General features: G+C 45.9%; 1 non-coding gene across 1 annotated transcript; it reads left to right on the forward strand.

The window, feature by feature from the left end:
• The first annotated feature begins 2,471 nt into the window (after positions 1-2,471).
• Positions 2,472-2,544, forward strand: TRNAR-ACG (transfer RNA arginine (anticodon ACG)). The gene has a single exon. It is a non-coding gene; the product is annotated as a tRNA-Arg (tRNA).
• Positions 2,545-25,356: the final 22,812 nt, after the last annotated feature.

The following is a 25,356-nucleotide window of genomic DNA, read 5'->3' on the forward strand; positions in this document are numbered from 1 at the left end:
CTGGAGAAATAACCCAATGAGTTTAACTTCTAGCCTTAAAGAAAGTGTTGATCGGCTAGCTGACAGGCCAGGAGTTTGGATTCTGGTAAAGCTCACTGAACCTTCCGTTCACCTGAAAATTGTAAATTCAGTGCTCCAATTGGAGAAAAGGAACATCGATCATTTACAGCTCATGAAGTCCTGTGTAAGAGAGACAATGTATTGGAGACGGCAGACCCCATTAGCAAGGCAGGGGAGGTGGATGCAGAGTGATGAGGGGGATGCAAACAGTGCCTTCTTCCTCGGCAGTACTTGGAAGTGCATGCTTCCGGATATTCACCCGAAAAAACAGGTTGCAGAAGTAAATGCTGCAGTAAGGCAACAACGACAACTAGTGAGGTGAATTCGTCAAGTGTCCCGTACCTAAACGCACCAGCTTATGTCGCATTCAACATCGATGATCAGAAATAATTTCAGAGCAAAATCAGACAAGCAGTTACGAGTTAATAACAGCAGAGGATGTGTGGGACACCCTAATAACTGCTTAGCGCATAAAAAGCACTGCTTGAAGTTACATTTGATCGCCATACTGTGAGAGGGAGGTAAAGTTCTTTATTTTGACAAATAACAGAATTTCATTTTTTTAAATTTCCTTAAGCGAATGAAGGAAGAACGTAAACCGTCAGACAGCAACAGGACAAATGTAAATTCCTTAAATGCCTCATGATCTGGAAGAAAAACAAGCATTTACCCTCGAACCTGAGGAACCTGTGGAACGGACGGCGGGAGGGGGCGGGAGTGGACACGGACGGCGGGAGGGGGCGGGAGGGGGCGGGAGTGGACACGGACGGCGGGAGGGGGCGGGAGTGGACACGGACGGCGGGAGGGGGCGGGAGTGGACACGGACGGCGGGAGGGGGCGGGAGTGGACGCTTGAAGTTACATTTGATCGCCATACTGTGAGAGGGAGGTAAAGTTCTTTATTTTGACAAATGACAGAATTTCATTTTTTTAAATTTCCTTAAGCGAATGAAGGAAGAACGTAAACCGTCAGACAGCAACAGGACAAATGTAAATTCCTTAAATGCCTCATGATCTGGAAGAAAAACAAGCATTTACCCTCGAACCTGAGGAACCTGTGGAACGGACGGCTATTGGCTTCTTAATCTCACCGCATTCCCTAAGCAGATGGGGATTGGGGTTGTCAAAGATTGGTTGAGGAGTATTCTGAGCCCTCGCGGTGCTCTACCGACCTCCACATATTTTGTTAAAGACTTGTGCTCCCACCACTTCGTTACTTCACTTTTCATCTTTTTTTCAAGATCTTTTAAAAGAAATTTGACATCATTGTCCGTATTAGATTCCAATGTTCTTGTTTCAGTACCGTTACTGCCGACTTTTGGTAAATTACTGAACAGCTCGTCTGCGGCTGCCTCTCGCTCGTGTCCTGCGTCTATGGACATTTTTAGAGGATATCTCCGTGAATATTTGAACCTCAACCTCCGTGAGTTCAACAACTTGTACTGCCAAAGGTCCTCTCACCCCGCCTACACAAATGCTGTCTCACTCACCAGTTTTCGATGGATTCCTTTCGGGAGTCCTCCGACTCAACCGACGGTGTCCTCTCACTGGCGTATGCTCTCCCGGACGGCGGGAGGGGGCGGGAGGGGGCGGGAGTGGACACGGACGGCGGGAGGGGGCGGGAGTGGACACGGACGGCGGGAGGGGGCGGGAGTGGACACGGACGGCGGGAGGGGGCGGGAGAGGACACGGACGGCGGGAGGGGGCGGGAGAGGACACGGACGGCGGGAAACGTGCACAGGACAGCGAGGGGGGGGTGGAAAGGCACATGGAGGGGGCGGGAATGGACAGACTTACAGTGAAAGGGGAGGGAACGGGAAAAAACGTAACTCCGCCCTGGGAAAAAATCTCGGGAACGCCCCCGAATCTGGTCCGGCCTTGACGGACAGATGTCTGTTCCAATGGCTAGCCTCCATTTATGGAGCTAGCCAATGGGACAGGGGGGCGTTTTCCATTTTCCTTACTAGAATCAAGAGATTTCTCTGGAGGCGGAGCTAAGAGCTCCGCCCTCCAGCGAAACCTAAAAAGCTTCCACATAAAGCCCAGGTGACACCACGACAATGTTGCTGCTCCTGAGTTCCGAAAAGAGAACAGAAATCCATAGAGATAATGACTCTCTTTAAAGGAGTTCCCTTCCCCTACAAAGCTCGAAAAAAACGGACCTCCTGTACCAGGGCACAACACAGAGCCCGATAGAGACCCGTTTTGAGGCCTCCTTAAAAAAACTGCCGGTGCTCAGACCCGGCCCACTTAAAGCCTTGATTCACCCTTTGCTACTGTAGCGCTGCGTTCCCCGTTTGGCTTTGAATTACATGCTCATGCTAACACTCCAAACTTTTCAATATCACTCTCTACCGATACCCTGCGATTTGTAGGTGTGTAGTTTCACGCCTATCGTATCGTATCATCAGCGGGCCAGTGGCGCAATGGATAACGCGTCTGCCTACGGAGCAGAAGATTCCAGGTTCGACTCCTGGCTGGCTCGGTTACGGATATCACTTTTTTCAACAAATAATAGAAACATTACAATGATCTATAAACATTAGAAGAAACTACATCACACCTGTTAGACCATGAAGTTCCGTCCTGTGTGATATTATAATAAACTGATCTGTAAACTTCGTTACACAAACAGCTAGACATTTGAATTAAATTACATACTTGAAATTTACAGCCAATATTTTTTATTTAAAAGTGGGCCATTCAGAGTTTCTCGAGAGGTCTGTTTTTAACTGTGACACCGATAACTGTCGATGGAACAAATGCTAGTGAATTTTTGAAAAAGCACCTTTACTAGCGCAGTCTCGAAGGCACGGACCTTCATAATGGCTGTCACGGATGCAGTTGCTAGTGACGTATTCCATTGAAACTGGGCAAAATGACATGGCATCTGAGATACTGGTGCATGGCCACGGTTCAAAAAAAAAAAATAAAGCATTTATTGTGTCTGCGGAACAGTCGTTCTTTCCAGTTGAGATTTATAATGTTGTGCGCAAACAGTTGTATTTCCCGCCACACCGCCCTGTGCACTTGCACTGCAGCGGAAAATAACTAGTTAAGTCGCGAGTTCTGAATGGCTGCCTGACCAAATTGAAAAGACTTTGATCCAATCAGAGCATGGGACAAAATATACAAAGTGACATCACTAATCCTTGCCCAAGAGAGCACAAGAATGTGACTTTCATTGCTCGTACTTCTGTGTGTTCCTTAAGTGAGCCCTTTAATCACCTCAGTATTTGACTTGCTACTATCTTCACTCCTTAATGTGAAAGAGCTATAATTTCTCCAGCTTCTTCAACCTCTGTAGCGTGCACACGGCCGTCCATATACCAGAGCACATATCTGCTGGTCTAGTTCCCCGCCCTATATTCTACAAACAGCAGTGGCGCAGTGTATAAGTGTCTGCCTACGGAGCAAACATTGCATGTTCATCTCCATGCTGGCTCGGCACTGAAGAGTGCCCTTTTCCCTTTGTTAATAAATGCAAGCATTAATGACAACATGTAATTAGATCTGTGTGTGAAAAGTAACTCAACTATACTTTGCTAAAACATATAGAGGGGAAATGTGACAAAAATATCATTTTTATTTAATAGGGTAAACAAAAGATGCATTCCCGGATGCTCTGTTTTAATTGTGAAGAAAAGGTTACAGTCGTCTTGACAAAGAACGTATTTTTTTATGGGAAAATAAATTATTGTGACATACACATATAGCGCACCATTAGAGTTGAACCAAATCTAACTGGCTCTTAAAGGAACACCGGGTGATCGGGGGTGGCGGGGAGAGAGCGTGTGCTTTTCATATTTAGGTCTCGCCTAAACTAACCCTTTAGGGATGCTTGGCGAGATTAAAGTAAAGGCTCTGAAAAATGCACCCAAAGGCGGATTGCCTACAGTGCATGTGAGTCCCCGCCCCCCATTCAATGCAGAGAGCTTGTTTTAACGAGCGTCCCGTGACTTAACAAACTTTTTTTTTAAACCGCTGCAAAGTCATGCTTTAACTTGCAATATTTCTCTTTTTATTGTGTTCAACATCGTTACAATCCTCACGTTTAACTTTAAAATGGTGCCCATACACCTATTATTAGCAGTTCGGTGGCTTCTAACATAGCCAAAGGTGCTTTTTCCTTATCCTCCTTTCCATGTATGTAGGCAATTAAACACAAAAGGAAGGCGGCAACTTTTCAATTTGTTTACTTCTCTAACATTCATGGCACGCTTTAGCTTTTAAAATATAAATTCAAAGCGTAGCGTGCCTCAAATGCAAAAAGCAACAACAAATGCTAATTTCAGATATGTAATAGGCTCTGAACTCATAACAATCACATGAACAAAATATAATTATTTCGAAGAACTCTATATTGTGATACTTAAGAAAGTCCTTTATTGGTTTGAACTGCTCGTAATAGTACTTCCGGGCTTGATTCGTGACTTATGCCGTGCTCCCCAGTGATGCAGCATGCCCTGCTAGAGCAGCAGGCCCGGAGCACCCGAGGTCCGGGCCAGAGCACCCAATACCATGAAGAAGAGCCACTCCAAATCAGCGACCCTGACCAGGCTCTTCTGGAAGAAGCAGGCCACTGACAAACTCTTTACCCCAAATCCACCCTGGATCTTACCACAGACTTCCAGCAAAGTAGACAGAAATTCCTACCGTCAGTATATTATTTATTGTAAATTCCGCCGTTGCAGTAACAAACCGTTCTTACTTTTTAAATAACTTATGCTCCAGTTTGCGTTTCAACCCTTTTGGAATTTTTGTGGTCTCCTTTGGCGGGTTTTGGTCTTAAATGATTTTCTTTTACTTTATTGTGTTTGTTGGCCTCGGACGTCTCCGAGCTCTCAATGTTTCTAGGTCTATGCCCAAGCAGTTAGTTAATTTCCGGTATTTGTAGCCCCACTTTCATAATTAGAAATAGCGAACAAGTCCACAAATGCAAACAAAAATCAAATTTGATGACCTGCTTTGGGAAGTCGACACTCTTAAAGGTATCTTACCCTAAACTGTACTGTCAACAACCGGGGTTCCCGAATGGCTCCTCCTTTCATGATCTAAAGGCCTAGTGTGACCTGGGCAACCACAGCTTCACTCAGGGGCAGCACAGGATCACTCAACGCCACCAAGGCATCAGTCAGTATCACCACAGAATCACCCAGCACCACCACAGCATCACTCATCAACACCACAGCATCACTCAGCACCACCACAGCATCAATCAGCACCACCACATCATCACTCAGCACCACCACTGCATCACTCAGGGCCACCGCAGGATCACTCACCTTCACCACAGCATCACTCAGCACCACCACAGCATCACTCAGAAACACCACAGCATCACTCAGTACCACCAGAAAATCACTATGCTCTACCACAGCATCACTCAGCGCCACCACAGAATAACTCAGCACCACCACAACACATCACTCAGCGCAACCACAACATCACTCACCACCACCACAACACATCCCTCAGCACCACCACAGCATCACTCAGGACCACCACAGCATCACTCAGCACCACCACAGCATCAATCAGCATCACCACATCATCACTCAGCACCACCACAGCATCACTCAGGGCCACCGTAGAATCACTCACCTTCCCCACAGCATCACTCAGCACCACCACAGAATCACTCAGCACCACCACAGATTCACTCAGCACCACCACAACATCACTCAGTGCCACCACAGCATCGCTCAGCATCAATACAGCATCACTCTGAAACACCACAGCATCACTCAGAAACACCACAGTATCACTAAGAACCACCAGAACATCACTATGCGCTACCACAGCATCACTCAGCGCCACCACAGAATCACTCAGCACCACCACAACATCACTCAGCGCCACCACAGCATCACTCAACACCACCACATCAACACTCAGCACCACCACAGCATCACTCAGGGCCAGCACAGCATCACTCAATCAATCAATCAGGAGTTTGTTAAAGCGCGACTACTCACCCGTAAGGGTCTCAAGGCGCTAGGGGTGGGGGGGAGTGCAGGTTCCATTCCATCAAGGAGGGGGTCTGTCGAAGAGCCAGGTTTTGAGGTTTCTTGCGAAGATGGGGAGCGATGTTGTCTGTCTGAGGTGGAGCGGAAGGGCGTTCCATGCTTTGGCCGCGAGGAAGGAGAAGGAGCGGCCTCCCGATCTGGTCTTTCTGGTGCGGGGGACCACAGCGTAGGAAAGCTGGGCTGATCGTAGGGTCCTTTGGGGTGCGTGGAATTTGAGTCGGCTGTTCAGGTATGCTGGTCCGGTGCCGTGGAGGGCCTTGTGTGCGTGTATGAGCATCTTAAAGGTGATTCTCGCCTCGACGGGGAGCCAGTGGAGTGTGCGCAGGTGCTGGGAGATGTGGCAGTGTTTTGGCAGGTTGAGGACCAGTCTTGCGGCGGTGTTCTGGATGTTCTGTAGCTTGCGGATGAGGTTTTTGTTTATTCCAGCATAGAGTGCGTTGCCGTAGTCGAGTCTGCTGGTGACCAGGGCGTGAGTGACTGTCTTTCGGTGTTCGAGGGGGATCCATTTGAAGGTCTTACGAAGGAGGCGGAGGGTGTGGAAGCAGGAAGATGAGACAGAGTTGATCTGGCGGTCCATTTTGAGCTCGGAGTCCAGGATGATTCCCAGGTTGCGTGCGTGGTCTGTGGGGGTTGGCGGGTTTCCGAGGGCGGTGGGCCACCAGGTGTCACTCCAGGCGTCGGGGTTTGAGCCCATGATGAGTACTTCTGTTTTGTTGGTGTTTAGTTGTAGGCAGCTGTTTTTCATCCATTTGGCGACAGCTTCCATGCCTTCTCGAAAGTTGCGTCTGGCGGTGTTGGGCTCGTTGGATAGGGAGAGGATGAGCTGGGTGTCGTCTGCATATGACACGATGTTGAGTCCGTAGGTTCTGACGATGGGGGCAAGTGGAGCCATGTAGACGTTGAAGAGCGTCGGGCTGAGGGAGGAGCCCTGGGGGACTCCGCAGGTGATAGGTGTGGGGTCCGAGAGGAAAGGGGGGAGTCTGACCCGCTGCGTCCTGCTGGAGAGGAAGGAGCAGATCCAGTCGAGGGCCTTGTCCTGGATTCCTGCGTCGTAGAGTCTGCGTATTAGGGTGCGGTGGGAGACTGTGTCGAACGCCGCTGATAGGTCGAGGAGGATGAGGGCTACTGTTTCTCCTTTGTCCAGTAAGGTGCGGATGTCGTCTGTTGCGGCGAGGAGGGCAGTTTCCGTACTGTGGTTTTTTCTGAAGCCGGATTGGGAGGAGTCGAGGATGTTGTGTTCTTCAATGAATGTGGCGAGTTGGCTGTTGATGGCTTTCTCAATGACTTTCGCTGGGAACGGGAGCAGGGAGATGGGTCTGTAGTTTTTGAGGTCACTCAACACCACCACAGCATAACTCAGGGCCAGCACAGCATCACTCAATGATAACACAGCGTCACTCAGGGCTTCTTATACTTTTTAATTACAACTTCTCAGAATGCTGCACAGCAGCCACACATCTCTACAGCACAGCTTAGAAACATTGCCAAAGTCATTAGCTCTACCTAAATAATTATAAGGCCAACCAATGCATAGTCAATAGGTCTCACCTTTGGGACATTATAAATGTTTAGTTATCCAGCACAATATCCTAGGTTAGACAACATCAAGTGTTGCATGGCTATTCACTAATAAGGTCCCAAAAGCCAGACCTATTGGCTACGGCAATGCAAACATAATTACACGCCACATAATTACACTCTACTGAATACAACATACACTCCAGACAATACCACTCAGTTCCACATAATTATATGCTACATATTTACACTGCGCTCAATGCAACATACACTCCAAATACCACTCAGTGCCACGTAATTATATGCTACATAATTACAATGCACTCAACGCAACATACACTCCAAACAATACCACTCAGTGCCACATAATTACACACCACACAATTAAACTCTACTGAATACAACATACACTCCACACAATACCACTCAGTGCCACATAATTATAGGCTACATAATTACACTGCGTTCAACGCAACATAAAATCCAAATACAACTCAAGTACACGTAATTACACTGTGCTCAATGCAACATACACTCCAAATACCACTCAGTGCCACATAATTACACGCCAAATAATTACACTGCCCTCAATGCAACATACACTCCAAATACCACTCAGTGGCACATAGTTACACGCCACATAATTACACTCTATCTATCGCATCACCACAGCATCACTCAGCACCACCACAGCATCACTCGGGGGCACCACAACATCACTATGCGCTACCACAGCATCACTAAACACCACAGCATCACTCATCGGCACCACAACATCACTCAGCGCCACCACAGCATCAATCTGTGCAACCATTCAACAACAACTGGTTCAAATATGTTCTCTCAATGTTTCAAGCTTTATTACAAATGTCACAAAAAGCTGTTAATATTTCACTTCTGTTCTTGGATTTTCGTCACAATAAAATACACTGAACATAATCTTCACAAAAGTTATTTACAAAAGTTTAAAGCTATTGCCATTATAAATTACAATAACTTTTATTTAGGAAATAATTATAAAAAAAAATTAAAAGCAATTGTTATTTGTAATATCAATACATCTAAGTCACGTAAATACAACACATATTGCATTACAAATGCTATAGGTGTCACATTCACGAAAGTTAAAAGTATTGGCATTGTAAATGACAAAGCTATTAATTTAGCTATTTTCAAAACCAACACATAAATAACAAATTTGCATTTACAATACCAATAGCTCAAACTTTCCTAATGCGAGACCTATTGCATTGCAAATGCTTGTTAAAACTCTGCTGCAAAGAAATTAGAAACAAGAACAAACACAACAGTAAATCTGTAGACTTAATTGGTCACAAAGGCTGTATTATAAAATATCTTATGGGGTTCAGGCACCTTCTGCATAGATATTTACGTGCCCTGCACATCACAATCATAATAATAACGGTAGGATAACTCTGGGGGTTAATTCAGTTGCTATGGAGTTCTGAGATGTTGTTTAGTTACAGTTTTGACTCATATCTTTTTAATTTATTTAGGTAGGTAAGTTGGTTTTTGCTTTAGATGAAGATCCTTTTATTATTTGCAGTTCATATATTGCAATTTTTTCTAATATAGCACAGTGAGTTATGAAACCAGCATCAAAAAGCTACTTGCAAACTGCAAGTCAAGGGTTTAGAACCTAATTGCTTTCTTTCTCATTTTTTCATATAAGGCTGCTAAAAACGGTTCCTTTGCGTAGTAATAAAGTCTTATAACCAAAGACAACCCAAAGCACTGTGCTATATTTAAAACCCTGACTTATTGTACCTCTCAGCTATGCATTCTTAATACAAAATGCCTACTTTTTTACAGTACATGCAAATATCTAATATACAAGGGGTAAACAAAGTCAAAAACCTGCCTCAATGTTAAGTGCTTGAGTTGTAAAGTGATATGCTGTTTGCCTATGTTTCCACTCCATTGAATTGACATCTTGGTGGCACCAGGCGGCTCCCAGCCAGGATCATTCTTGAGCAAACGGAGGGCTGATGGCCCTTTAACTTCGTTTTTTTGGGGGGGGGCCTAGATGGAAATGTAAATGAGAAGGCCCCTTCACTGTCTGTAGATTCCTTCTCAGAAAGGAGAGCAGACAACCTGTGGATGCTGCTTAATGTGTCCCAGTCTGGGCAAATTACACTGGGAAGCATTTCAGCATATTTCGCTGGGTCTAGACAGGATCCCAGTGTCGGCTTAATAATAGCTGTATAATTCTTCTGACTGCTTGGATCAACTCTGCTGCCCAATAAAAGTTTATAACTGTACAACCTTATGAGTCCTGTTCTTTTTTAAATTTGGGATTTAGGAGCCACTAAAGTAAACAACTCATGTCATGATGGTTTTTATCTACAATGAGAAAAAGGTGTCAAGCCCCTATTAAATCGAGCTATATGTGTGAAATGCACTTGTTTTCGCTCTTGTTGTACACAAATGTTTGGAGGGTAATTGCCAAAATTAGACTTGTAATGGAGCAGAAATCTCCCGTATTAGTCCTCAAGTCAATTTTGAGCCATCAAAAGTTCAAATCAATTCAGAAGTCTCTTAACTCTCTTAGGAATATTATTTTTAATGGTCAGTTTTATCAATAACCATTTCACATCCAAAAATGCTGAACATTTTCTTTCTTTTTTCATTACAATTAGCAGAATGAACCCATTATCCTTCAGCATTATTCATAGAAGATCCAATATAAGAGAGCTAATGCATTCTTCTCTAGACATGGCTAAGTCTTTCATTTATTTTTCTGAGATCATTTAACACGTCAATCATGGTTTCACTTCACCACAATACAGAAACAGCCCAGCATTGAGCTAGAGCTCCAATCAAAGCACCTGCTTGCATAGGTTACTCTTGAGGCAATGGGTTCATTGAACTCAAGAGACTTGAGAGGAAATAACACAGTGCCGGATTAAACCCTCTGGAGGCCCATAGGCAGCCAATATCTCGGATCCCTCTTCACAAATTGTCTGCTAATACCCAAAGTAACGGATTTGTAGGTTGAGCCTGGGCAGCGCATGTGCCGCTTTGTGAGACCTGCTGTATTCAGGAGAGACTTGAAAATCTGCCCACTCTCCGCCCATATTTTTAATTGGTTTGTGTCATTGTTAACTGTAAACTGTAACTTTTCATTGGTCAATAGGCTTAGTAGTCCCTCCTTAGTACCGCCTTGTCTCATTTTGTAACCTCCCACGAGGACACCCCCTGTTACATATGTTATCACGGGGTAGGCTTTAATTACAGCCTCCGACCACTATTTTCTCAAATATTTTTGTGCTGCCTGCTGTTGCAGTCAGGACACGCTCTCTCCGAATGCTTATCTTTATAGCACAGATGCCAAATTCGTTAGCAATGCCATAGGTCTTGCATTTATGAGAGTTTAAGCTATTGGCATAGTAAATGACAATCAGCCAGATTCATCAAGCGAAATGCGCTCGCAAAAGGGCCAGATTCTGAGAATCTGGCCCTTTGCGAGTGCAATTTTTGCATTTGGGATTCATCATCCCAAATGAAAAAATCGCTAATAAAGAATTCGCAAATTTGCGAGGATTAGCATTTAAGGAATCTCTATTAGAGATTCCTTAAATGCTATTCATGAAACATTTAAAAATTGCGAATTCGCAATTTAGGACCGCTATTTACCACGAAGTCAAACCTCGTGGTAAATAGCGAAAACTTAGAAAAATGCATTTAAATGCATTTTTCTAAGTTGCATGTTACACACACACATGTCCTTTGGACGTGTGTGCACAACATCAGTGTAAATTCACATTTCAGGGGTGCTACAGGGTGTCCTTTGGACACCCCTGCACCCTTGAAATCGCATCCTTATTTGCGATTAGCAAATTGCTAATCGCAAATAAGGAATAACTCCCCATGCATTCCTATGGGTTTGCTAATCGCAAATAAGGAACATGTAGGAATCGCAATATTTTTTGCAATTCCTACATGAATCCCGTTTTGCAAGTCCTTAATAGCGATTCCTTATGAATCGCTATTAACGACTCGCAAAACGGGTCTTTGATGAATCTGGCAGAATGTCTTTTCTTTATCTGTTTTAAAAACAACACTTAAATAAAAGGCATTGTCATTTACAATGGCAATAGCTCAAACTCTCGTAAATGCAAGACGAGGTTGTTAATGGGTACATTACATTAAAACTGTATTTTATCTATAGAGTTTTTAATGTAACGTTTTTGTTTCTTTGGTTGATTAATTTTTTAATATCTTTTGGAAACAATATTTAAGAAAGCTTGACTGTTATTTTTCTTTCAAGATCAAATCAATATTATTTTGATCTGTTGTCGCGTGGCCCCTAAAAGGAGTGGGGCCCATAGGCCAGTACCTACTTTGCCTATTTGGTAATCCGGAACTGAATTAACATAACCTCCTTGGACTTTCTCCTTTCTCTTCTTCTCTCCTGTACTGAAGCTCAATCAGCAGCACTAAAACAAATTCACAACATTAAGTAAGATGCTGTGAACAAATCAATTAACCCCTAATATCTTTTTTCAATTCATATATCTGGTTTGTTTCAGCTGCTGATGTACGCAAATGAGTCGATTCGATTTCGATAAGTCTTTATTTCGATACACATGATCATGAAAGACATTTACATTTAAAATATTAAACATTCCATTCTCATAATAATAAAAAAAATTACATAATAGAAAAGTGAGTCCACAGGTTACTCCATCCCTATATACAATAAATTAGTCTAAACCATGAGTCACATAGATCTATACATCCATTCCACCTTACTGAATATCACATTAGGCTCCCTCAGAAGAGGACTCCAAATCAGGACATTCAAACATATTCTCCTGTTATATGAGTGCTTTGAATGGCATCTGTAAATACTGTCCTTTTTAGGTCTCGCCTAGGCAGTGCGCATGCGCTGCCTAGGAGGGCCTTTAGCCATTGGTCTTCACTTTTCAAGCACTGCACTCATGCTTTTGGCGGCATCCACCTAGCGGGAGTGAGCAGCGGCGCACCACAAGCACAAGTGCAGTGCTTGAAAAGTGAAGACTGCGCACGCACGCACCACTCCCGGGCTTGTTTTCTTTTCACTGATGTTTCCAATTTGCTGCTTTTATTGACATGCTGCTCTCCCCTCCCTGCTCTGCTGCACTTTTCTATTAGTGCCACTGGGTGTTGCTGCTCTTCTCACAACAGCTGCTTTGCCTCATCTTCTCACAGACTTGCTCCTGTTTTCCCTCCTACACACACCATTAGGAATCAATGCCCTCCTTCCCGCAAGTCTCTTTTTCTTTGCTACTAGTCTCTTCCCTCGCACACGGCTGACATTTCTCCCCCTCGTTCCCTTGTCCTCGCCCCTTGATTCCTCCCCGTTGCCTCTTACCTCATTACTGGGAGTTGGGATGGGAGCTGCCTGTCAGTGCTTCCCTTGTTTTTGTTTTGGTGGCCTGGCCGCCCTGTGGAGCAGATTACACATATTGTTTGTCTTTGGTGCCAGGGTTTCTCTTAGGTCTAGGCTGTTATCGATAATCAATGGCGACATTACATTGCTTGGCTCCAAAGTCATTGTTGTTCACTCTAGACAGTTGCAACCCCTGATCTCCGATTCTACCTTCCTGATTTTTACGATGTGGTTATTGAGAACCTGGACACCCTGTCCTCCTCTTGGTGACGGCATTTCTCAGCCTGTCCTTACGTAGTGATTGGCAGGGCTACGGGAGGCCTGGGCCCCTGTGCTCCAGCTTTCCCGACTGGTTGACCCTGTGGCTTCAGGGAACTGACTATTCATGTAGGCCGCGCACTTCTTCCTCGCGTTTGGCAACCTGCTGATCTTTTGGGCAGTGGGTAATGTTATTGGAGGCCTGACACACTCACGCAGCGATGGGAGTTTCATTACACCTCAACCCATTTGGCAGCTGAATTATGCAGTTCACAGCAACTTGCTCGCCCTTCTGCACAAGGATACAAAAGAGGCTCATTGTAAATTCTGTAACCTTGGCCTAGTGGTGTGGGTGAGTCTACTGTGAGCCTTATACTCTATAAGCACACGCTTGCGCATTAAGCTTTGAAGTCATGGTAGAACTAAGTATTTCAATTAATTCCTTACTGTCAATGGTATGATTTTATTTCGCAGAGCACTTATTTTGCTCCGTCAGTGATTGACCTTGTGGAATAACCGACTCTAAATTTAATGTTAGAGGCTGCCACTTCCGTGTTTGCAAGCTTTCCCCAGCTATCTCTACACCACTTAAAGGTACCTGACACTACTTTGAATGCCATGAGCTTTCACAGGTTCCCCACTTTTGCAATCTTCCCTTGGCTGCCCCTAAACCACGCCAAGGTACCGGATTCTACTCCCAATGCCGCAAGCTTCTGCACATTCAGCACTTCTGTAAGCTTAGTTCAGCTGCCGCAACACCACTGCAAGCGCTGGGACGCCTCAGGGTAACCACCGCGCTTTATAAATTTTCTTTTCATTTCATTTCATTCTTTTCATTTCTAGTACTGGCACTTCGGTCCCTGTCTTCCCTCCCGCCTGTGAAATGAAGGAAATACTGCTACAGATGTGAATGGTAAGTGGGTAATCACTATATCACAAGTTCTCTTTAAGAGTAAACAAATGTGAATGTTATAGTACATGTTGTGTTCATTGGACAGGTTGTGGGGAAGGGGTAAAGGGTGGCGTGCTACCACTTTCCAGACACTGCACCGGGGATGGCCTGGACAATACTGGCGCTCTCTTACTTGATTTACCTGGGGTGATAACTTCCCTCGTAAACTCCTGTCTCATGAGAGGGGAGCTAGGCTCACATGACAGTTTTACCAGTGTCTGAAAATTGTGCTGATCACCTCTCTCTCCTTCTCGCATCCATCCAACGCCCACCTATCCAACCATCACCTCTGTCCTTCTCTCATCTCTCTAACGTCCACCTCCTCTCCATCAATCCATCCATCCATCCCCTTGTCTCTCCTCTCATCCACCCAACAACTGTTCGTCTATCCATCCATCGTCAGCATCCTCTCCCCTTCTCTCATCCATCATCTCTGTTCTCTCCCCCTCACCAAAAATACACTGTGCACTTTTACATTGTTTAGGTGTGTTTGTGTTTTAATGCGTGCCCCCTAGGTGTTTGTGAGTTACAGAGCTGTTGAAATCAGAGTGACGATTCCCAGTGGAAAAAATATGCACTGCTAATAATAATTTGTATTATAGCAGGGATTATGTAGGAGAGTAGGATCTGCTTACTATGGTTACCCCCACTTTTTGCTCTGTTTCACTGATTTATCAACTTTAGTCTGGCTGGAGCCCTGCTAACCAGGACCCCAGCCTAGCTGCTTCCTCTCTACACTGATTGCATGTACATTAGGTACACTCTAAATTGGTTACAGGGTTACCCTTGTGAGTCTTTAGTATATGGTACTTTAGGTACCAAGGGCATAGGTACCCCAGAGGCCTACCAGGGGCAGAAGCATGTATTATGCCACCCCTGGGAAGCCTTCCAAAATGACACCACAGGTCTGCTACTGCAGCCTGGGTAAGGTTGTGCTTGCACCCTTACTTAGATATAGTATACCTATATCTACCTTTTAAAACGGACACATTTAAACCTATAAGTCACTCCTGTGGCAGGCCTTGACAATACTGAACGCAGAGTGTTTGGTTTTGTGTGAGAGGGTGCCCTAGCATGAACTGAGCCCCTCTGCAGCTTTATCAATCCCTTCCTTATAGCTGTTCTGTGATACAGCCATACCATATACTCCTAAGTGCATTATAACCTCGCGGTTAATGCCAACTTTGGAATGGCTGCATCAAAACATGTTGTGGAATACTACCCCCCCCGCCAGTTCTGGAGGCGGGGGTAGCATTCCACCCTTCTAGAGGCAGAAGACATGTACACACTTACTTTCCCAGTAATAGTTGAACAGAGCCCCAGCATCACAAAATAGATGCTGCTGCCACAGACACGAGTCTGACCTCCTGCTGCTGGACGAGACTCCAGCAGGGGAGGCTTGGACAATAGGTTTCCTGTCCAGGGAGGTGTAACCACCTCCACAGACAGGCTTTAGTGTATTGGGGCAGGGTGGGTCCATTCACTGAATGCTTTTCAGACAGTGCCTGGGGCACGCCAGGTGTCCCTGTGCATTTCCCAGTTCAAACCGGTTGCTGGGGCACTCAGCCCCAGCTCTGGCGTGAAACTGGACAAAGGGGAAGGGGTGTAACAATCCCCTCCTCAGGTCCTCCCATAGGTGGGACCTTAGAGTTAGTCCATCCTCTAAACTTGGTATAAGTATAGGAACCCAGTCACTAGGACTTTAGATTACCCTGGATGAAACTCTGCAACATATATCTTGGACCTTCATCATTCCATATCGACTGGAAGACAGAAGAAATCTCCCTTGGGGTCAAGGAGGGACTCCCCTGTTCAAACAGGCACCAAAGAAGCATCTTGCCGGTCTACATTTTCGAGGCTCCCGCCGGATCCCAAAGAATCTGCGGCACAGGACACAGACTTCCAGACATCTCCGAGGCCGACACGAGTTCCCAGCAAAGCTGAGACCTGTAGCCATCACAAGAGACGTGGGACCAGAACTCCTGGACATCCAGCACATTTGCTAGTGCATCGACTTCCCGAGCTTTCCCGAAGTTGTGCATTGGACTACTTGTAGTCGAAGCCCTGAGCACCATTTGCACTGAAGTTTGTGAGCCTACACTCCACGAGGCTCGAGGCCTCTTCGCGATCCCTGGTCCGTCGACTGGTGGGTCCCCACAAAGGAATCTCTTTTGTTTCTTGGGCTTTTCTGGTTGCTCCAGACGTGCCATGACTCCCCTCCAAAGGGTGAGGCCCTCAGACCTTGCTGGTCTGCACCAAAGCCAATCTTTCCATTCTGCGTGGGTTGCTGTTGCCAAGGCTTGTTGGGTCCAATCTGGATACTGACGCTGCAGCACTCGACATCCGGTGTGTGACAGCTTGAATCCAGCTCCTGGTTGTCGTTGACGCCTCCTGGTCCTCGTGGCTGAAGAGTCAAGCTTCACCTACATCACCTGAAATCACCCGACATCGGCTGGCATCTTCTTGCCACCTTCCTGGTCACTGGCTAGTGACCCAGACTCTGTCCCCTCTGCTTTCAGGTTCTTCAGATCTTAGATCCACCCTTGGATCCATCCGGACACTCTTCCTCTGGTCGCCTGCAGCACTTCTTTGCAGCTTTCCATAGGAAACGACAACGAAACCTGAAACGAAAAGACACCTATGCACCCGGCTGCCCTGGGTGAGGTAACACGGATACTTTGGTGCTCCCATGGGTTTTGACTCTCGAAATACCTGCGGCCGCAGAGAGGGGGGACTACACCTCCCATAAGGTATAGCGGGAGTAGTAAACGGCCGCACACGCCCACCTACGCGCCAGGAGGCGCACAAAAGACCAGCACTCTCTACGCGTCGCGGGACGCGCGCAGGCGGCGCCGGGCTAAGCCCGGGCAAAGGGCGGGACCTCTTAGGCCCTCAGAGGCCTGAGGAGACTGGGCTGGGCCACCCCCCCTGGATCTACTGAGACATCGACAAAGGTGACATTTTATATTTCCCGTGTATACATTCATATTACATGCTTTTTCAACTGCTCCAATTTATTCGCTCTGCCTGCATATAAACCCAGAGCGGTACTCTGTAGAAGGGTCTACGTATACCTATTCTATATTAAGACATTTTATCATCAGAATGAGTAAGAGCAGAAGTACACCTATGTCTACCCGTTCCACATCAAGGAAAAAGGCTCAAGTTACTACACCTCTCCCAAGCCTTACCGCCATTGATAGAATGCTCGCAAAGACTATAGGGGTTGCCGTTAATGCAATAGAGAGCACGGAGAGGCGCCTCTCATTACCCCCAAGTATGTGCCTTTCCACTCAGCCTACCCAGGATCTGCACACGCAGGTTAATTCATCTACCCACGCGGCATATTCTCAAGACTCTATTCTCATGGATTCCTTTGCAGGCTTCCCTGACACAGAGAACAAGCTGCTAACTCCATCATCTCAAAATCCCCCATCTGACTTTGTCACTCGGGAAAGCAGGTTATCCCTGACTCCTTACATGCTTGGCCAGGGGGTAACTGTGACCTCAGCACAGAGAGACTCTAACACCGCAGTACAAACTGCCAATTCAGTAGACCAAAGTCAGCTGACAGCCTCTGAGAGTAGTATAGTCCTTGAGATCATTGATACTGACACTAACCCGATTAACAAGTCAAGTGATAACAACACTTATGTGGAGACTCTTATGCCAAAAATAGAACACTTAATAAAGTCCCTTATGCTTCCTCTATTACAAAGAGTAATCACGATAGATGAGAAATTAGAAAAGATGGGAGAAGTTCATCTACGTAATAATGAAATCTTGATGAAGTATGTCAAAACTCCCCAAACCCAGAACCATCATAAAAACAAAGCCAAGCCGATATGCCTTATAATCAATAAAAACACCCCTGCAGCCACATCAGGCACGTGTAAATTGGCCAAACAACCACAGTTACCAAAACTCTTAGATAAGGGACATAAAGAACCCCTAATAGTTCCCCTTGTGATAACGGGTGGGGGTACAGATGAGACGGTCCCTTTAAGTGTGCTGCCTAGTACGGCCGGTCCAGAAACTACAGTAGTGGGGGACGAGAGTGAGTGGGCAGCCGAGGGTTTTAACAACGACAACGTCAATAGCATTAGTCAGCAGGTTCAACCCGAAAGATCGGCACCAGTTAGCAAGCTTCCATGCAGGAAAATTCAAAGGTCATCTAGAATTAAAAAACAAGGTTAGTCACTGGCTAACCAGGCATAGGCCCGTCCCTCCCTCTCTAAGTGGACAAATCCTCCACGTTAGGAGATTAAACTGGGTAGGACAAAGGAAAAAGAATTATGAAGGTGACTGCATCGTAATAAACTTCAAAGACCGGCGGGTGGCAAACCACATTAGCGGTTGGAGGGAAGGTGACCTAGAAAGCAGGATCCAAACAGTAGATCTTAGCTATTTCTATCCCTCGCCCCTCATGACCCAAAGAAACATACATCGCCAGCACACACACAGACCTAGGTACTATACCCATCATGATAACTTTTCACTGGCCAATGATACCATGCGCTCAAATCACGCTTTTGGAAGTGGTCACTATGATTACTACGACACCCAGTATAGGGTACCCACTTACAATCGATTTGACGCCTTCCATCAGCAGGAAGGTCTCGAGGGAGTAGATTGACATTACGAAAAGTCCCTAACATCAACAACAGATACCCCCCTAGATTTACGTTATACTGTTGTAAATAGGGATAAGCAGCAGGAAGTTTTGGTTTATGATTTAGCCCCACGGGTCGTTTCAAAACAACTGCTGAATGTTACATCTGTGGAAATAAATGGAATCAAGGAGCTTATAGGACCCGTGATGTCTGCCAACGACTCGCTGGCATACGATGAGTCAGCCGTTGCCATGCCCGCACAGACTTGTGAACAAATGCAAGCGCTAACAAGTGAACGAATCATCAACCTTGATTCTGAGATAGATGCAGGGGATATTATAGAGTCAATTTCTGCGGTTCTTCTTGGAAAAGATACAGGGGATGAAGTCCAGGCCCGAACAGATGCGATTTACAAGAAGGCACAATATAATATCATGGAACATTGCTGGACTAGCGGGTAAAATCAACGACCCAATGTGGGTGACTTTCATAAAATCTTATCCAGTAATCTGCCTACAAGAAACATGGCTGGTAGGGAATGCCATTTTTATAGAAGGGTACAAAAGCTTCTTTGTGCCAGCCGAGCCGTCCAGGAGTGGTAGAGCTAGAGGTGGTCTGGCTGTGTACATTGATCTAGCATTAACATGTTCTGTTATAAGTTTTTCCTTCGGTAATAATGATATTCAAACACTGTCCGTCAAAAAGATTCAATAACCCTGATTAATTTTTACAATGCTGTTAACAAACAAGGGGATTGTAAGATTGCTGAACTAGGCAGTTTCCTTAGGGATAATTTAGAGAGACTTTCACCCCAGATCGTCATTGCAGGGGATTTTAATGTACATCCCTGTGGGAACCCAGCAAACACCGCAACCGGCTTAATGGGTTGCAACAGACTAGAAGGTTTTCATTTTGATCATACCCCTCGGGGCAATTTGCTGAACAACTTCATGGATGAATTTGATTTTATCACTGCCATGTCCCAGGTGGACGATCATATTCTCCATGAAGTCCCCACATATAAAGGCAGCACGGGGGGTTCCTATATTGATCACATACTCCTCTCTAGTACCCTCAGCACCCATATGTCAGGTTTTAAAATTCTTGAGAACTCACTTAGCGACCACAACCCGGTTTGCATTCATTTAGGAGGTAAGATCTTAAATGTGCAAAAAAAAGGGTAGATGGTGGGGTCCTAAAATGTACGGATGGCAAAAGACGCTTAAAGTGGGTAAAGGTGAACTCGGCCCAACTGTACGAACAGATTAATAATATGTGTAATATCGAGTTATTAACCTGCGTCTCTCCAGTACGTTCAGCCCAGGAAATTCTCTTAGCCTATGATGGCATTGTCTCAAAAGTTGGGGCAATGTTAACCATACCCTCCACAGGTTGGGCAGGTAGTGACCCTAAATGGTTCGATCACTCTTGCTCGAAGGCAAGTTGTGATCTAAAGACGGCTTTAAAAGCCAGACCGAAGGATCTGCCAAGTATCAGGGCAGCCCGCCTTACCTACAAAAAGGTTCTGGCTGCACGTAAAGCAGAAGTGAAAGCTTCCATCTGGGAAAAGCTGTCAGATCCCACAATACTTGGAAATAGTGCAAATTCTGGGGAATTATTAATAAACCCCTGCTTGAACCCCCAGGCGACTCTTCTATAGGCACACATATATTAGAAGAGTGGGTCTCCCATTTTAGTTCTATTTTTAACAGTGAAACGCCACAGCCAGAATATAAAAGACGTGATAACCCTCTGCAATTTTCTATTTGTGAGGTGGAGATCGGTATTATGGGCCTAACCAGTAATAAAGCACCTGGGCCTGATGGCCTGCCCCCGGACCTCTTTAAATCAAGGGTAATGAAATGAAATGAAATGAAACAAATATTTATAAGAGCGCACTGCGGCCAAGCGGCTTCCTGGCGCTGAGGAACACAGCCATAATTTGGAAGAGAACCGGGGGGAAGTTAGACAGGAAAAGCCTGAAGGAAGAGAAAAGTTTTAAGAGCTTTACGGAAATGGGAAAAAATGGGAATAGAGCGAATCGAGAGGGGAAGAGAATTCCAGATCTGGGGGGCCCGCACCGAGAAGCGGGTGCCTCCGGTGCGGGATTTACGGAAGCGGGGAACGTGAAGAAGAGAGAGGGAGGACGAGCGAAGAGAGCGACAAGGGGCATGAGAGGAAACTAAAGAATTGATAAAGAGGGGAGCAGATCGGGCATGAGCCCGGAAAGCCAAGCAGGCGAGTTTAAAGTGAGATCTGAGGTGAACAGGGAGCCAGTGGAGGGATTTAAGGGCAGGGGTGATGTGGGAAAACTTAGGAAGACGCAAAACAAGACGGGCTGCCTGGTTCTGGATGGCCTGAAGGCGGCGAGTTTCGTAGGCCGGAATACCTACGAACAGGCCATTGCCATAATCCAGGCGGGAGGTGATAAGGGCAGAAATAATAGTTTTAAGGGCATCAACAGAAAAAAACCGGGAAATCTTGCGAATGAGGCGGAGGGAAAGGAAACAAGCAGAGACGACGGCGCTGATATGCGCATGCATAGTAAGATCATTGCTGATCTTAATGCCCAAGGTCCGGACGGAAGAGACTGGGGAGGGAGGGGGGCCAAAGGAAAGGGGCCAGTGAACAGCAGACCAAGGGTTAGAAGGGCCACCAGTGAGGACAAGCTCAGTCTTGTCAGGATTGAGCTTTAAGTGATTAAAGCTCATCCATTGGGAAATGAAGAGTAGAGTAGAACTGAACTTAGAAAGAGAGTGAGTAGGAGAGGAGAGATCAAAAACGAGCTGGAGGTCATCTGCGTAATTGTACACAGAGACCCCCAGCTCGAGAAGGGAGGAGATAAGAGGGCGGATATAGAGGTTGAATAGAAGAGGGGACAGAGAAGAACCTTGGGGAACCCCACAGGTGACCGGGAGAGAGGGGGCAGAAAAGTCAGAGAGGTGAACTGCCTGTGATCTGCCCTGAAGAAAGGACGCGATCCAGGAGAGGGCGGTTCCCTGGATGCCCGCTGCGCCGACACGGTCGAGAAGAATGGTATGATCGACCGTGTCAAACGCAGCGGACAAGTCCAAGAGAACTAAGGCCTGGGGGAGATTGCTGTCAGCCTTCCCCTTCAGTTCATCCAGGACCGCAAGGACCACACTCTCAGTGGAGTGGCCAGGTCGAAAACCAGCCTGGCGAGCGGTCAAGATGTTATTCTCCTCGATGAAACTCGAGAGACAAGAAGTTACATAGCTCTCGAGAATCTTCCCGAGGTAGGGGAGGAGGGAGATCGGCCTAAAGTTCGATGGAAGGGAAGGGTCCAGGCCAGCTTTCTTCAGGATAGGAAGCACGATGGCAGTTTTGAAGAGAGAAGGAACAGAACCCAAAGCCAGGCAAGAATTAAGAAGAGTTAAGGGAGGAGTGGGGCAGGAAGTGTAGAGGGATCTAAGGATCCGAGCAGGAGCACAATCCGCCGGAGAACCGGACTTGACCTTAACAAGGAGGTCACGGAAGAGCTCAAGTGAAATAGGTTGAAAGTGATCAAAAACAGAAGAACAACAGAAAGAGTGGTCCGGGAGGTTGGGTTCAGGTACAGTCGGAATGTTGGACTTGATGGTGATTATTTTATTAATAAAATAATCATTAAGGGAGTGACAGAGAGATAGAGAGGGGGCGGGGGACAAACTAGCACGATCGGAGGTGGCAAGACTACGCACCAGTGAGAAGATCTCACGCGATTTATTGGCCGAAAGAGCTACGCGCTCCGAGAAATACTTGGATTTAGCCGCTAAGATGGCCAATTTGTAGCTGTTCAGAAGAGCTTTGTAGGTGAGGCGAAGATCAGGACAGTAGTTGCGGCGCCAGCGACGCTCAGAGCGCCTAAGTTCTAATTTCAGCGATCTGAGGTCGCTGGAGAACCACTTATGCGCATCATGGGGGCGGGCTGACCTGATCTTTCTGAGGGGGGCGGCCCGGTCACAAGCCGAGAAGAGCCAGTTGTTGATGGCAACCACCTGGTTCTCCACAGGGAGGTTAGTCAGGGTGGGAGCCGATGAAAGTAGAGAAGAAGAGAGATCAGTTAGGTCCGTCTTGTTCCAGCTCCGAGCCCAGATGTTTTTGGGACGGGAGGCTTTCTCGGGTTGACCTAGGCTGATAGAAAAAGAAATCAAAAAATGATCGGACCAGATACAGGGGGAGATCGAGGTAACCGAAGAGTTACAGCGTAAAGACCAGATCTGGTCCAATACGTGACCGTGGGTGTGGGTGGGGGCCAAAACAAGAGGGAGAAAATTGAGGCAACGAAGGGTGGCAGAAAAGTCTTTAGAGGAAGAATCCTCCCTCGGGTCACCCGGCCAAAAGTTAAAATCCCCGAGCAGAAGTAACGAGGAATTGTTAACAGCCAGCGTGGCCAGGAGATCCTGCAGGGTGGACACAAAAGACGGCATACTTTGAGGGGGACGGTAGAGAAGAATCACCGTGAGGGGAGCCGGGAGGTTAAGCGAGCGGGCCACCAAGAAATCCACACCATTATGGGCGCCCGTCCTCTCTGCTGTATTTAATGCAGTTGTAAATCACGGATGCCCTAAATCTTGGGGGGTATCCACGATAGTCCCAGTTTTTAAAAAGGGGGATCGAAATAGCACGACCTGCTACAGGCCAATATCCCTAATCGATTTGGTGGTCAAAGTAGTAGGATGTGTAATTTTGAACAGGTTAACAGCCTGGGCTGAAGAAAATAATATAATTTCCCCGATTCAGTATGGCTTTGGACCATGTCACTCCACCATCTCACAGTGCCTTAACCTGTACATGGTACTGGGAAAATATACGTTGGCACGTCAGGGCACAGTTCATATGGCCTTTATGGACCTTTCCTCGGCCTTTGATTGTGTCAACCGGGCCAAGTTATGGGAGGCCATGGGAAAAATGGGGGTAGAACAGAACTTGATCAACCTTTTGGCGGATTTACATCAGGACACCCAGGCTAATGTCCGATATTCCCAGGACTTGAAGGTAACCAGGGAATTCGGAGTACACCGGTGTGTAAGACAGGGCTGTATTCTGGCCCTGTTTCTTTTTAACTTATATATTAACAATTTAGAGAATAATCTTTTAAATACAGGAGCCGATTACCCTTATGTTGGGCGCAAAGGGTTACCGGTCCTCCTTTATGCGGACGATGCCGTTTTGCTAGCTAGGACCGCAAAAGGCCTCCAATTGTTGCTTGACACCTTTTACAGTTTTATGAAAACCCGGGATCTTGCCATTAATAATTCAAAATCCTTTGTAATGAATGTAGGCAAAGGACATAACAAGATGGTCCCATTTCATGTAAACGGGGAGAAGATCCCTACAACAAAAACCTTCTCATACCTGGGGGTCCTGTTTGATAACCAACTGAAATGGGAACCCGCCATACAGAGGAAAAAGGGGGAGATAACCCGGGCTAGTGCGGCCATTTTTAATTTTTCAAGGAAAATGGGCAAACGGCCAATTGCCGCGCTATTAAAAATTTACCAGGCCAAGAGCGTGGCGATAGGCTGTTATGGAAGTGAGCTATGGGGGCATATAGCTATTAATGATTTGGTGGTAGCTGAAAATAATTTCTTGAAACAGCTGTTGAGGCTCCCGAGGGGAACTGCTAACTTTATAGTGCACGAAGAACTAGGTTCTCCCTATTTAAGCGACATCATAGCACTACGACCTTTAACATTCTGGTTGAAATGTTGGCTTAACAAGGATTTACCGTTAAACCACCAGCTTTTGAGAGAAGCTTTATCAGGGGACAATATGTTAAAAATCCCATGGTTAAAATATTTGAAAAATTGCTTCCTCGCTTTAGGGCGCCCTGAACTCTTCCTGAACCCTGACTCTATCACCATAGCTGATGTAGACTTTGTAAAGAACACCTTTTCTCTCATGCAGAACCTACAGCGTGAGGAGGCGGAACTAAACAAAATTAGTGTTCAAAAATACGTTGTTTTACAAACCACATTCTGTATGGAACCCTATTTGTCCTGGCCAATGTCATGCTTTGACCGTTTCCTGTTAATTAGGTTTCGTCTGGGTCTTTTTCATTTACAGCTAGCAGTCCCAAAAGGTAGCCATCAAGGCCAAGTGCTACCGTCCTGCGGCTGCAACCATGTGTCTCCGCAGGACTTGGTGCACTTTTTATTCATTTGTTCATTTTATGATATACCTCGGAGGATTTATCTTAAACCTCTTATTAAAAAATTGAATTTTACCCAGGTTAGACATGCACTTTGCTATTTACAGCTGCTAAAAGATGAATGCACTTTATTTGTAATCAGCTTTTTAAAACTAGCCCTAAAATTTAGAAACAGTATGAAGGGTTAAAATGCCTAGAATCTCTGTTAATCTTTGCACTAGTTCAAATATGTTTATATTTCTGGATAAGAGGACTTTAGATATTTGGTTTTTATGATGATGATGTTTTATCAAACTGTGCTTTTATGGTTGTTTTGTGCAAATAACCGAATAAAGATTTTCTGATCTGATCTTTGACTCTCGAAGTGTCCAGTACTGA

This window comes from Lissotriton helveticus, chromosome 1_1, assembly GCF_964261635.1.
Source record: "Lissotriton helveticus chromosome 1_1, aLisHel1.1, whole genome shotgun sequence".
Lineage (NCBI taxonomy): Eukaryota > Metazoa > Chordata > Amphibia > Caudata > Salamandridae > Lissotriton > Lissotriton helveticus.